Source organism: Ursus americanus, chromosome X, assembly GCF_024610735.1.
Source record: "Ursus americanus isolate L20-20 chromosome X, mUrsAme1.1.p, whole genome shotgun sequence".
Classification (NCBI taxonomy): Eukaryota; Metazoa; Chordata; class Mammalia; order Carnivora; family Ursidae; genus Ursus; species Ursus americanus.
Genome location: NC_142164.1, coordinates 91,682,847 through 91,696,467, shown reverse-complemented (window position 1 = coordinate 91,696,467; position 13,621 = coordinate 91,682,847). Strand labels below are relative to the sequence as shown.

Sequence of the window (13,621 nt, the reverse complement as noted above, 5' to 3'; positions counted from 1 at the left end):
GCCCCCACATCATTTATAAAGGGGAGATTGATTTCTGTTTTCCAGGATCCCATGGAATACCTTCTCCCCCCATCTTCCAAGATCCTGAGCTGCAGGTGGATGGGGTTGGGTGGGTGGAGAGATTCCTGGATACCTGTTTTAAAACTTAAAAGGTGAAAGATTTGTACGCGAATCAACCAGAGACTTTTTTTTTGTTTAGGAACCAAGTAACTTTATTGAAACCAAACAACTTTATTTATTTATGGCAAAACTGGGAGAAAAAAACTGGAACCTTTTGCAAAGCCAACACTGCAATATGCATGCTCGGCATGGTGATCAGAGAAACCAGGTGATCACCATGCACCCTGTGGCTATAGGGAAAACAGTCCCAACTCAGTTCTTTTTGTTGATGTCGCCCAGGGTGAGCTTGTCGAAGAGGTACTCCGCCATGCCGTCTTCCGGGGCCCGCATCTTGCGCAGGTTGGTGACATAGCCCCCCAACTCTTTGATGGACTTGACTTGCTCGTGCAGGTAGTGGCTCTCCAGGAAGTCGCACAGGTGGGCGTCGTTCTTGTCGGTGGCCAGCTGGTGCAGGTCGAGCAGGCTCTGGTTCACGCTCTTCTCCAGGTGCAAGGCGCACTCCATGGCCTTCAGGCCGCTCTCCCAGTCGTCGCCGTCCGGCTTCTTGATGTCACGGAGGCGGATGCGGCCCCCGCGCTGGGTCTGCAGCTGCATCAGCTTCTCGGCGTGCTCGGTCTCCTCGTGGGACTGGCGCAGGAAGAACTGGGCGAAGTTCTTCAAGGCCACGTCGTCGCGGTCGAAGTAGAAGGCCATGGACAGGTACACGTAGGAGGCGTAGAGCTCCAGGTTGATCTGGCTGTTGATGGCGGCCTCGCAGTCGGGGTGGTAGTTCTGGCGCACTTGTGAGAGTGGTCCAGTGGCCATGACTGGCGGCCCGGGCACCAACGCAAAGGTGAAGGCACTGCGGAAGCGAGGGCTGCGGAGCGGGCAGCGGCGGGGCCGAAGGCGGTGGCGGCCTCGGAGATTTCCCAGCGTGAATGAAGAGAGAGGCCGGAGGCAGACAGACTCCGTACCAGGCGACAGGTCTGAGATGGGGCCAGTAGTTAGAAACCGTTACCCGGAAGTGGTGGGGGAGGGGGAGGGAGGATCCGTTATGTGGGGGAAGGGGAGAAAGAAGTGAAGGATGAAAGAAGTGGGTGGGCCAAGTGCTGAGTTCAGGTTCTATCAGAGTCTGTGTAAGAGAGGGAAACTGCTGAGCGCCTGGCATCTAATGCGTTTTTAATTTTGCATTAATTTTTCTAGTTTGGAAGAAGTTTATCTTATTTCAAATTGTTCTATAGCAGCCTTTTCTTGTTTTATAAACTAATTTTCTTCCCTTAAAATTTTGAGAATATGAATTTAAATTTTTTGGTGAAGTTCTTTTCTGTTTGCTGTATTATATCTGTTCCCCCCCCCCCCAAATATTTCTGTTTGCTTTTCATGGTTTTCTCTTTTAATTTTGTCAAATATCTGCCAAACCTTTGTTTACTTATATTTAGGAATAAATGACTTGTTTAATTAGCCTAGGTAATTAGCAAATATCTGATCTGTAATTGTGATTTTCATTTCACCAACATGCTTCTCCTCCAAATAGAAGGGCAGGATATGTCAGTTATTCAGTGGTTTTCTCCTTTGTGTGTATAAAGCATGGAGCTTGGATAGGGACCCTCCCTGTTACCAAAATAAATATATTTTTGACTTCGGAAGAGTAATCTTTTTTCCTTTTGGGTAGATATGTCCTGTTGTTTCTCTCCTGTGGAGGTCTTTAGTTGTCTTGAGCTCATTCACTCTTGGGAGATTAAAGGTGTCAGATGAGACAGGTGCTTACTTCCCATTGTAAGTAAGAGTGGGGGAGGGTCAGAGCAGGGCAGGAAAAATAGGTCTGCTGTTCACAGCATGGGTCTTTGGTCTCACAGCTGACCCTGGAGCCTCTACACTGCTGCAATTTCATTTACTCTGGTATTAGAGTTTCTCTGAATGTGACCAGGTTTTCTACTGCAGGTCTTGCAACTTCTCTGAATTAGCCAATCTGATAGACTCTTTTCCTGTTTTTCCAGAATTCCTTACAATTTTTGGTGTCCTAATGGCACCCTTTTTAGTGTGTCTTTGTGTGTGCGTGTGTGTGTGTGTGAGAGAGAGAGAGAGAGATTTTGTGTTTAGTTCACTACCATGATTCAGTTATCTTTTTCAAAAACCGTTAAAAATGAAACTCTACTTTCTGAATTGGCAATGTTTCTACACAGTTCAAAAACCATTGAGTTTTCTCTGCAGGCAGCCATTAGTATTATTTGTGATAATCAGTAGGAGAAAAAGAATGAAAAAGAAGAATCCTACTTATGCTAAGAAAAATCATAGAGTCAGAGTTAAGAAACTTCAGAAACATATTCCTTAGGACATTTTTTTAAATGTATGTTGATCATTTGGTAAGACAGACCATATTCTAGACCACAACACAGATACCAATAAATATAAAATTACTCATATCATGAACAATATGTTCTCTGATCACAATAAAACTAGATTAGAACTTATTAACATAAAGATATCTGAAAAACGTTTAAATATTCAGAAGTTGAGGAGCGCCTGGGTGGCTCAGTCATTAAGCGTCTGCCTTCGGCTCAGCACGTGATCCCGGTGTTCTGGGATCGAGCCCCATGTTGGGCTCTTCCGCTGGAAGCCTGCTTCTTCCTCTCCTACTCCCCCTGCTTGTGTTCCCTCTCTCGCTGGCTGTCTCTCTCTGTCAAATAAATAAATCTTTTAAAAAAATATTCAGAAGTTGATAATACATTTCCAACTAACCTAAGGGTCAAAGAAGAGGTCAAAAGGAAATTAGAAATTATCTGGACTTGAGTGAAAATAAAATACAGCATATCAACATTTGTGACATGTAGCTAAAGCAGTGTTTGCATGCTAATTTTTGAAAGATTCAAAAAATTCTTAGAAAAGAAGAAAGGTCTCAAATCCATTATTTAACCTTCTACCTTAAGGAGTAAAAGAAGACCAAAATTAACCCAAGTCAAGCAGAAGGAAGGAAATTATAAAGATATGAGCAGAGTTTGTTTTTATACATATGTGTTAAAATGAGTAAGTTATGAGTTAAACTGGTTCAGTAAATTGAGGAAAATTGGGTCCTAATGTTTAGGAAGTTTGCTCAGTGTACTAGAGATGCCCCAGAGTAAGAGGACCTGAGCATAAGGAGTAATTTTATAAAGAGGTTGAAAGAATAGGGTTGTGAAAAGAGGGAGAAATCTCTGGTCATTGACCGAGGTAGCAGGTAAAACAGGAGTCTGGGTCTAGGTAAAATGCCTCAAGATGAAGATATTTAATCATTTCAGATTCAGAGACAGGTAGAGATGAGTTTAAATTTTAGCTCTTTCATATTGTAGAAATGTGATTTTTGTCATATTAATAAAGCTGTCTGAACAACAACAAAAAGATATGAGCAGAAAACGGTGACATAGAAAACAACAAGAGTAAATAAAAACAGTAGGTCAAATCAATAAAATCAAAGCAGGTTCTTTTAGGAAATTAAACAAAAAAATAAATCTCTAAACAGACTAATCAGGAAAAAAGGACAGAGAGAAGACACAAATTACCAGTTTCAGGAAAGAGAGAGGAGATATTACTACAGATCATGTACTCATTCAAAGGATGATGAGGGAATGTAATTGTGATATGAGATATATATTTCGATTTTTCATCTCCAGTTCCTCACCAGAGGTTCTAAAACCTTTGTAATTTTCTAAGTGATAGGAGCAATAGAACCATCTTTGTTATAATAATCGTTTTTTCCCCTAGCTCCTGGAACAGCTCTGGAGTGATACAGATGAAAGAAGCATCTTTTGTTAGTCATAACAAACTCCTTTCAACCACACCTGAATTTATAATAATGATGTGACTTTTGGAAAGCCCCTAAGGATGGAGGACTGTTTGCCAGAGGAAATAACCACATTATTTCAGCCCTTCCTCCTGACTCGAGGGGAGAAAGACTAGAGGTTGATTAATTGATTTAATTAATCATGCCGAGGTAATAGGGCCCTCATAAAAACCCTAATTGAAGAGATTCAGAAAGCTTTCAAGTTGGTGAACACACGGAGGTGTTGGGAAGGTGAAAAACCCAGAGAGTTTCCATGCCTTTTCCCCTTATACCTTGCCCTATGCATCTCTTCCATCTGGCTGATTCTGAGTTGTATGTTTTTATAATAAACTGGTAATCTAGTAAGTAAACTGTTTCCTGAATTCTGTGAAACACTGTAGAAAATTATCAAAGCTGAAGAGGAAGTCATGGGATCCTCCAATTTAGATTTGCAGTTAGTGCCTGAAGTGGTTGGTGGGGGGCAGTCTTGTGGGACTAAGTCCTTAGCCTGTGGAATCTGTGCCAACTCCAGGTAGTTAGTGTCCTAATTGAATTTTAGGACATCTAATTGGCATTGGGAAAATTGGAGAATTCGTTGGTATAGCGAAAACCCCCACATATTTTTTGTAAATGAACAACTTTATACCAGCAAATTCAGCAACATAGATGAAATTAAACTACAGGCTAATCTAATGTATGAACAGAGATACAAAATCCTATATACAAAAGTTACCAGAACAAATCCACGGTGACCGTGTTGTACACGTGTAGGTACTAATGTTCATTCAATAGGAAATGAGTGTTTAGTTAAAATAGTCCCACAGAGAAAACTCCAGACCCATTGGCTTTACTGATGAATTCTGCTAAATATTTAAATAAGAAGCAAGTAAATTATACAAGCTCTTCTAGAAAATTTAAGAGGAAGGAATACTTCCCAATATATCTTATGAGGCCAGTGCTACCCTGATATGATAACGAGACAAAAAAATTACAAGAATGGTGCAGACCAGTTTCCTTCATAAATATATGCACAAATACGGCGCCTGGGTGGCTCAGTTAGATAGGTTAAGCATTGCCTTTGGCTAAGGTCATGATTCCAGGGTCCTGGGATCAAGTCCCATGTTGGGCTCTGCTCAGTGGGGAGCCTGCTTCTCCCATTCTTCTGCCTGCTGCTTCCCCTGCTTGTTTCGGCTCGCTCTCTCTGACAAAAAAAATAAATAAAATATTTAAAAAATATATATATAGGCACAAATATTCTTAATGTGTTAGAAAATTGAATCCAATAATGTACAAAATAATGGCATATTGGCAAGTGACCAAGTGGGGTTCATTTCAGGAATGCAAGGCTAGTTCAACTTTAAAAATAATCAATGTAATTTATCATATTAACAGGCTAAAGAAGAAATATCATACAAGCATCTCAATAGATTCATAAAAAGCATTTGACAAATTCAAATATCCATTCCTGCTTTAAAAAAAAATCTTAGCATACTAGGAATAGGAGAAACTTTCTCAACCTGATATAGGACTTCTTTAAAAACTATACCTAACATCATATTTAGTGGTAGAAGATTGAATGACTTAAGGTCAGCAGCAAAACAAGGATGTCCATTCTCACCACTCCTAATTAACATTGAGTTGGAGGTCCTAGCTTGTGAAATAAGGCCAGAAAAGGAAATAAAAGGCACACAAGTTGGAAATGAAGAAATAAAACTGGCTCTACTTGCAGATAACTTAATTGTCTATATAGAAAATCTTTAGGTATATACAAAGAAGCTACTGAAACTAATAAATGAGTTTAATAAGATCTCAGGATATAAGGCCAATATACAAAAATCCATCTTATTTTTATATACTAGCAATGAACAGTTAAAGAGGGAAAAAAATTAATGTTCAGTTTAAATTGCACCCAGAAGGCCCACATGAAATGCTTAGTTACAAATCATAGAAAATATGTTAGGATTTGTACATTGAAAACAACAAAACGGTGGTGAAAAAAATCAAAGACTACCTAAACAAGTGGAGAGATACACTGTGTTTACAAATGAGAATACTTAATATTGTTGTCAATTTCCCCAAAAACTGGTCTGTGTATTCAACATAATTAAAAAAAACCCAAGCAGGGCTTTTTGTAGAAATAGGCAAAGTATTAAATTACTATCGAATGGCAATGAAACTAGAATAACTGAAACAATTTTTTTTAAGTAGGCTCCACAGCCAATGTGGGAGCCCAACACGGGGCTTGAACTCACGACCCTGAGATCAAGACCTGAGCTGAGATTAAGAGTTGGATGCTTAGCCAACTAAGCCACCCAGGCACCCACTGAAACAAATTTTTAAAAGAGCAAAGTTTGAAGACACACTCGAGCCTTACTATAAAACTACCATAATCAAAATAGTGTGATACTGACAAAAGTATATAGAAATGAACAGAAGTATAGATGAATAGAATAGAAACAAACTCATATCTGTATGTCCAGTTAGTTTTTGACAAAAATGAAAAGGCCATTCAATAAAGATAGTCTTTTCAGCAAGTGGTGCCATAACAAGTGAACATCTATATGCAAAAAATAAAAATTAAACTTAATTCTTTTCTTTCAGCACATAAAAATAAACTCAGTGTGAATCACACACCTAAATGTGCAACATGAAGCTATAAAATTTCTTGAGCAAACATAAGAGGCAATCTTTGAGACCCTAGGTGAGACAAAAATTTCTTAGACACAAAACCAAAGCATGGTCCATAAAAGAAGAAAATGATAAATTGGACTTCATTAAAATTAAGAACTTATGTTAAAGGCTCTCTTTAAGAGAATGAAGGGCAATGCACAGATTGGGAGAAAATATTTACAAATCACATATCTGATAAAGAACTTTGTGATAAAGTACTTTGTATCCAGAGTATATACAGAACTCTCAATGATAAGGAAAAAAGGGGTGGGTGAAGTGAGTGAGAGATTTGAACATATATTTTCAAAAAAAAAAAAAAAAAGGATGACAAATAAGCATATGAAAAGATTGACATAATCAGACACTAGAGAATTTCAAATTAAAACTGCAGTGAGATACCACTACACAATTATTAGGATGTCTAAAATCGAAACACCATCAATAAGAATGCAGACCACCTCGAACTTTCATAAATAGCTGGTGGGAGTGAAAATGGGACAGCCATATTGGAATATAGTTTTGCAGTGTCTTACAAAGATCCACATACACTTACCATCTGACTCAGCAATCCTAGTCCTAGGTATTTATTCACCTGTAAAGGAAATAATATCTTTACACTAAAACCTCTATGTGGCTGTTTATGTCTGCTTTTTTGTAATTGCCAAAACCTATAAAAAGCAAATATCCTTCAACTGACAGATGGATAAACGGTGTCGTTTCCATATAGTGGAATTCTAGTCAACAATAAAAAGCAGTGAATTACTAACCCAAGCAACACTGCGGGTGAATCCCTACTGCATTATGCTAAATAAGGAAGACTCAAAAGGCTGTATACTATGTGGTTTCATTTATATGACATTCTGGAAAGGGCAAAACTATAGGGATGAGTTTTCTCTAGATAGGGGAGAGGTTTACTACAAGGGAGCACAAGGTGGGAGATTTGTGGGAATGATGGATGGTAGTTATGCAATTGTATGCTTTTGTCAAAACTCTCAGAACTAGACATAAAAAATTTGGATTTTGGGGCCCCTGGGTGGCTCAGTTGTTGGGCGTCTGCCTTCAGCTCAGGGCGTGATCCCAGGGTCCTGGGATCGAGCCCTGCATCGGGCCCCCTGCTCTGCTGGGAGCCTGCTTCTTCCTCTCCCACTCCCCCTGCTTGTGTTCCCTCTGTCACTGGCTGTCTCTCTCTCTGTCAAATAAGTAAAATCTTTAAAAAAAAATGTGGATTTCTTTGTGTTAAATTATACCTTAGTTTAAAAAATCAACTAAGTCATAGGTACAGAGGAGAAGAAACCAGGATTTTAACCAGGGAAACACAGCAACACGTGTATACACATGCATACACATATACACACAGTCACATATATAACCTAAAAGCATTTACAAAGAAATATTCAAATAAATACACGTTCATGTGTGGTAATATGAATGGCATCCATAGATGCCCTAGAAAGATATTAAACCAATGATAAGTACCTCTTGTAACAAAAATCATAACTCTGTTGAGAACTATTGGTGGTAGATGGTTTAATTTTTCCCCAGTTTCTGGATAAAAGTGTGATACAAACTGAAAAGCCTAACATACTCCACATCAAAATGTGGATAAAAAGATACTTTGAGAATATACTTGTACTTTATAAAAGTAATACATGTTGATCTTTTGAAATTTGGTGACTTAAAGTATTAACTTCACTTTTAGCAAAAAAGAAACAGTGATTAATGCATATTTTCTATTTTGATCACTTTTGTGTAATCTTTTGGCCTTATCCTCATTGTCGGGAGGGAGCCATAGGGGAATTTGATGACTGTTTTTCTCTTTTGGAAAGGAGATTATAATATTTGTGTGTTTATGTTTCACCCTGCCTGTGTAGAGAAAATGAGTTAATATTTTTTCTGGATAGGGAAAAAATCTGTAGCATAAAATAAAACCTGAAGATAATTAAATCACTGGTACCTGCAGCATTTTGTAAAATTCTGGAGTGGCATATGGGCTAAACACAAATTAACCTAAAGGAAATCCTCTATCGTGCAAATTACATTCATTTGCATGAGTCTCCTGAATATATAGTACTCTTTATAGGAAGTTGTTTTTATGGAGAAACTGTAGACCATTTTAGAGAAGAGCCTTGTCCAAAGAACACCAGATCAGAGACAAGTAACTGTACAAGATTTATGGACTAATCAAGTAGTAAAGAGACTTAAGATTTGAAAAGTCTATTTGTTAACTGTATAGACTTAGGATGGGAAGAGATGATGCGAACCTGCCTACCTACCACTTGACAAGCACTGAGCTGTACACAGACTTACCTTTTCAACTTTAAAACAGCAAATCTATTAAATAGAACCATATATACAGGAAAAATCGGTAAGTATTAATAGTCCTATTTTACAAGTAAAGAGACCAAGACCCAAGATAACTAAGTTGCCCAAAGTTACATAGCTAGTGGCAGAACTAGGAAGTAAATCCAAGTCTACCTAATGCAAAATTACTTTGTAACTGAAAGATACAGTTTCTGAAGACAGAGTATCTAATTATTCGAACTAAGAGAGTCTAGAACAGCAGTGTCCTCTAGAAATATAATAGCCACAAATGCAAACCATATACTTAATTTTTAATTGTCTAGTAGCCACATTACAAAAGATAAAGAGAAATTGGTGTAATTAATTTTATTAATATATTTATGTAACCTAATAATCTAAAACATTTAAATTTCAAGATGTGATTAATATAAAAATTAATGAAATACTTTGCATGCTCCTTTTTAAACTAAGTCTTTGAAATCTAATATATACTTTACATTGCAGTGTGTTGTAGTTTGGACTAGTCACTTTTTAAGGACTCACTTGACACATGTGGCTAGTGCCTATGGTATTGGGCAGAGCACTTACAGAGGCAAACATGGCCCAGACAGCATCTTGGAATTGAGTTAGAGGAGACAAGCACTGGCAAAGAAGAAACTTGCATCAACTCCAAGGTACTACAAACAGAGAAATGAAAAATACCAGAAGCTGCTGGGTTCTGTAGAAAGTCAGGAAGTGTTTTATGATTTACTTTATGACAAAGCTAAGACGTTGAGGACTCTAAAGCAATAGTGAAGAAATGTACTCCTATTGAGGACTGATCCCAGAGAAAGGCCAGTGGGTCAGCTTAAGAACCATGGCTGGGCCAGTCATTTGGACTAGAGGTCTATGTGGGATTCTGTTTCCACTCTATTTTGCCAAAGCACATCAAAAACATGGTATAGAACAAGTTTTCCTGGTAGGCTCTGGGCCAAAATGAATTGAATCAACTACCCAAGTTTGGGGCCTTTGAGAGGTCTGTTTCTGCATGGCTAGAACCAGGTGGTTATACAGTGCAGCCAAATAAAAATCAAATGTTGTTCTTGCTGATTATCTTCCCAACCACTTGGCCCTAGGGAAGATATAAAAATTCATCCTTCAGGCTAAGATTGCCCTTGAGTAACATAATTTTTCCTTTCTAACTTGTCTTAATGTTTCTTTTAATTTGATTGGATCTGTGTCAAAATCTTCAGAATGAAAGGAACGCTATGATTTTACCAGGCCCTGCACTTGCCCCTTCACTAGGGAGGGTTTATATGTTTATACTGCAAATTGGAAAAAGATAGACATGTCCTGTTGCTCTCCAGAGTGCTCAGGTTTCTCCGCAGGCAAAATTCTGCACAGTATGAATTTGAGATTTGAGAGAGGAGTGGTGGTGATAATGGTGGTCATTGTGTTGTTTTGGGAGCGTGCTCACATGGGCTAGAGATACAGCTGTGTAAGAGAGAGAACAGGCTACGGTCAACCTCTTTTTTGATGAAATGGAATTCAGAGAGTTCTGGAGAGCTTAAGTCACTGGTAAAAGAGCTGTTGGTAAGGACACAAAATTGAATTTAGTAAAAATTACCTAGAGATATATCATATATGCCTTGCATATCTGGGACTATATATTACCTTTCTTTCCTTAATTTTCATTCTCTTTCCTTCACTATCAGTTTCTCCCTCCCTCCTTCTTTCTCTCTTTCTCTCTTGCTCTCTCTTTCTCTTTCTCTCTCCTCTCAAGTTTCTGTACCTATAGATACAAGAAGCGGAGTGATATTGAGGAAGATGGAAATTAATAATTAATAGAATGACTTACATAAAGTGGGAAAATTTTAAATGCTGCAGTGCCAGAATTAGAAAAAGACATCACAAGAAAGGGAAACTACAAATCATTATTGTTTATGAATATAGATGAAAAAAATCTTCAACAAAATCCTAGCAAACTGAATCCAGCAACATAGAAAAAGAATTATACTTCATGATCATTTGGGATTAATCCCAGGAACGCAAAGTTGGGTTGACATCAGAAAATCAACCAGTGTAACACACCATATTGGTAGAATAAAGGACAAAATATTTGTGACTTTTCTCACTATATGGGAAGGGCAAAATGCAACAATCCTTCATTATAAAACAAAAGCAAAACAAAACACTCAACAAACTAAGCATACAAAGGAACTTCTTTAACATGATAAAGGGTGCATCTAAGAAAAACCCACAGATGACATCATGCTTAATGGGAGGAAGATTGGATGCTTCTCCCTTAAGATCAGAAACAAGAGAAGGATCTCTGCTCTCACCACTTCCATTCAGCATTTTACAAGAGGGTCTCAACAAAGTAATTAGGCAAGAAAGGAAAAAGAGACATCCCATTTGGAAAGGAAGAAATAAACCTATCTCTGTTTGTGAATGACATAATCACGTACATAGACATTCCCAAGGAATCTACTAAAACCTATTAAGAATAATAAGTGATTTCAGCAAGGCTGCAATATTCAAGATTAATCTACCAAAATCAGTTGTATTTCCATACCCTAGTAATAAGCAATCTGAAAAAGAAATGTTAAAATTTCAATTATGGAAGCATCAAAAATAATAGAATACCTAGAAATAAATTTAAGAAGTGTAAAATTGTACACTAAAAACTATAAAACATTGTCAAAAGTCATTAAAGAATACCTAAGTATTCAGAGGGGAGGGGGATGGGGGAATGGGATAGCCCGGTGATGGGTACTAAGGAGGGCACATATTGCGTGGTGCACTGGGTGTTATACACAAATAATGAATCATGGAGCATTGCATCAAAAACCGGGGATGTACTGTATGGTGACTAACATAACAAAATAAAAATCATAAAAAAAAATAAAAAAGGTCATGGCGAAAAGGGGGAAAAAATGAGATCAGTGGGAAAAAAAAAAAGAATACCTAAGTAAATGTAGAGACATTCCCTATTCATGGATATAAAGACAATACTAAGTTGCAACGCTCCCCAAATTAATCTACAGATTCAGTGCAATCCCTATCAATATCCCAGCTGCCTTTTTGTAGGAACCAAGGTGTATCCTAATTCTAAAATTCGTATGGAAATTCAAGGAACTCAGAATACACAAAATAATCTTGAAATTTCAGTAGTTAGTAAAAAGCTTCAGTAATCAAGACAGTGTGGGGCTGACATAAAGATACTCATATAGATCAAATGAATAGTTTTAAGAGTCCAGAAATAAACCCTTACTTTTATGGTCAATTGATTTTAAGCAACAGTACCAACAGTTTGATCGGGGAAGAAGAGTCTTTTCAAAAAATATTGCTAGGACTACTGGATATCTACCTATGAATGAATGAAGTTGGATCCGTACTTCACACTTCACACAAAATTAACTCAAAAGGGATCATAAACCTAAATATAAGAACTAAAACTATTAAACTCTTAGAAGAAAACATAGGAGTAAATCATCATAACCTTGGGTTAAGAAATGACTTCTTAGATATGATAGCAAAAGCACAAGCAACAAAGCAATATAAATTCCTCAAAACTAGAAACTTTTGTGCTATAAACAATACCATTAAGAAAGTTAAAGATGATCTATACAATGGTAGAAAATATCACAAAACATGTATCTGATAAGGACTTATATCCAAAATATGTTAAAAAATAACTTTTTACAACTCAGTAATGAAAAGATAAATAACTCCATTTTAAAATGGACAAAGGGTTTGAATAGACAAATGAAATTCAATGAAGAAGATCTACATACAGCCAGTAACTACATAAAAAAAGTTCAGCATCATTAGTCACAAGGGAATTTAAAATCAAAGCTATAATGAGATAGAACTTTACATACACTAGATGGCTATAATAAAAAAAGAGAAAATAAAAAGTGAAATACTTGAAACACTTCTACATTGCTGGTGAGAATACAAAATAGTATACAAATGGGAAACATTTTGGCAGTTTCTCAAACTGCTAAACATACGGTTAACATATTACCCAGCAATTCCACTTCTAGATACCCACCCAAGAGAAATAAAAACATACTTCCACACGAAAACTATGTAAATGTTTATAGCAGCGTCAATAATAATAAAGCATTTGAAAGAAACCTGATGTCACCAACTGGTGAATGCATGAACAAAATATGATTTATCCACATAATAGAAAACTTCGGCAATAAAAAGGAATGAAATACTGCTATATACTGAAACATGGATGAACTTTGAAAATTAAGCAAAACTGAAAGAAGGCAGCCTAAAGAAACCACATTTGTATGAAATTTCCAAAATAGGCAAATCTATAGAGACAGAGTATAGATTAGGGGTTGCCTAGTGCTGGGGTCAGGGAGATTGGGAGTGGCTACTAATGGGTTGCTTTTTGGGGTGATGAAAATGTTCTAAAATTGGATTTTGGTGATGGTTTCATAATTCCGTGAGTATACTAAAAACCACTGAATTTTTTACTTTAAATGGGAAGATTTTATGTTTTTTGAATTATATTTCAATAAGGATTTTTAAAAATTAAAAATGTAATTCCTCTCTAATGTTATTGAAAAATAAATTCCCACTATGACACTTTGGCTACTTCAAGTCTTTTGACATGGTTGAAAGTATGATTTTTATTAGGTGAGTTGAAACTATTTACTGTTAACCTACAAAAGCCTGTTAGTTTCTGCTTATGTACTTTAAATACAGATATTATTATATCAGGCTTATTCTACTAGTGGGTAGAGGATAAGTGCC

The 13,621-nt window shown here is 37.1% G+C and overlaps 1 pseudogene; it reads right to left on the bottom strand.

Moving 5' to 3' along the window:
- Window positions 1-372: 372 nt before the first annotated feature.
- Window positions 373-1,030, bottom strand: LOC123787658 (ferritin heavy chain pseudogene; annotated as a pseudogene).
- Between the last annotated feature and the right edge of the window lie 12,591 nt (window positions 1,031-13,621).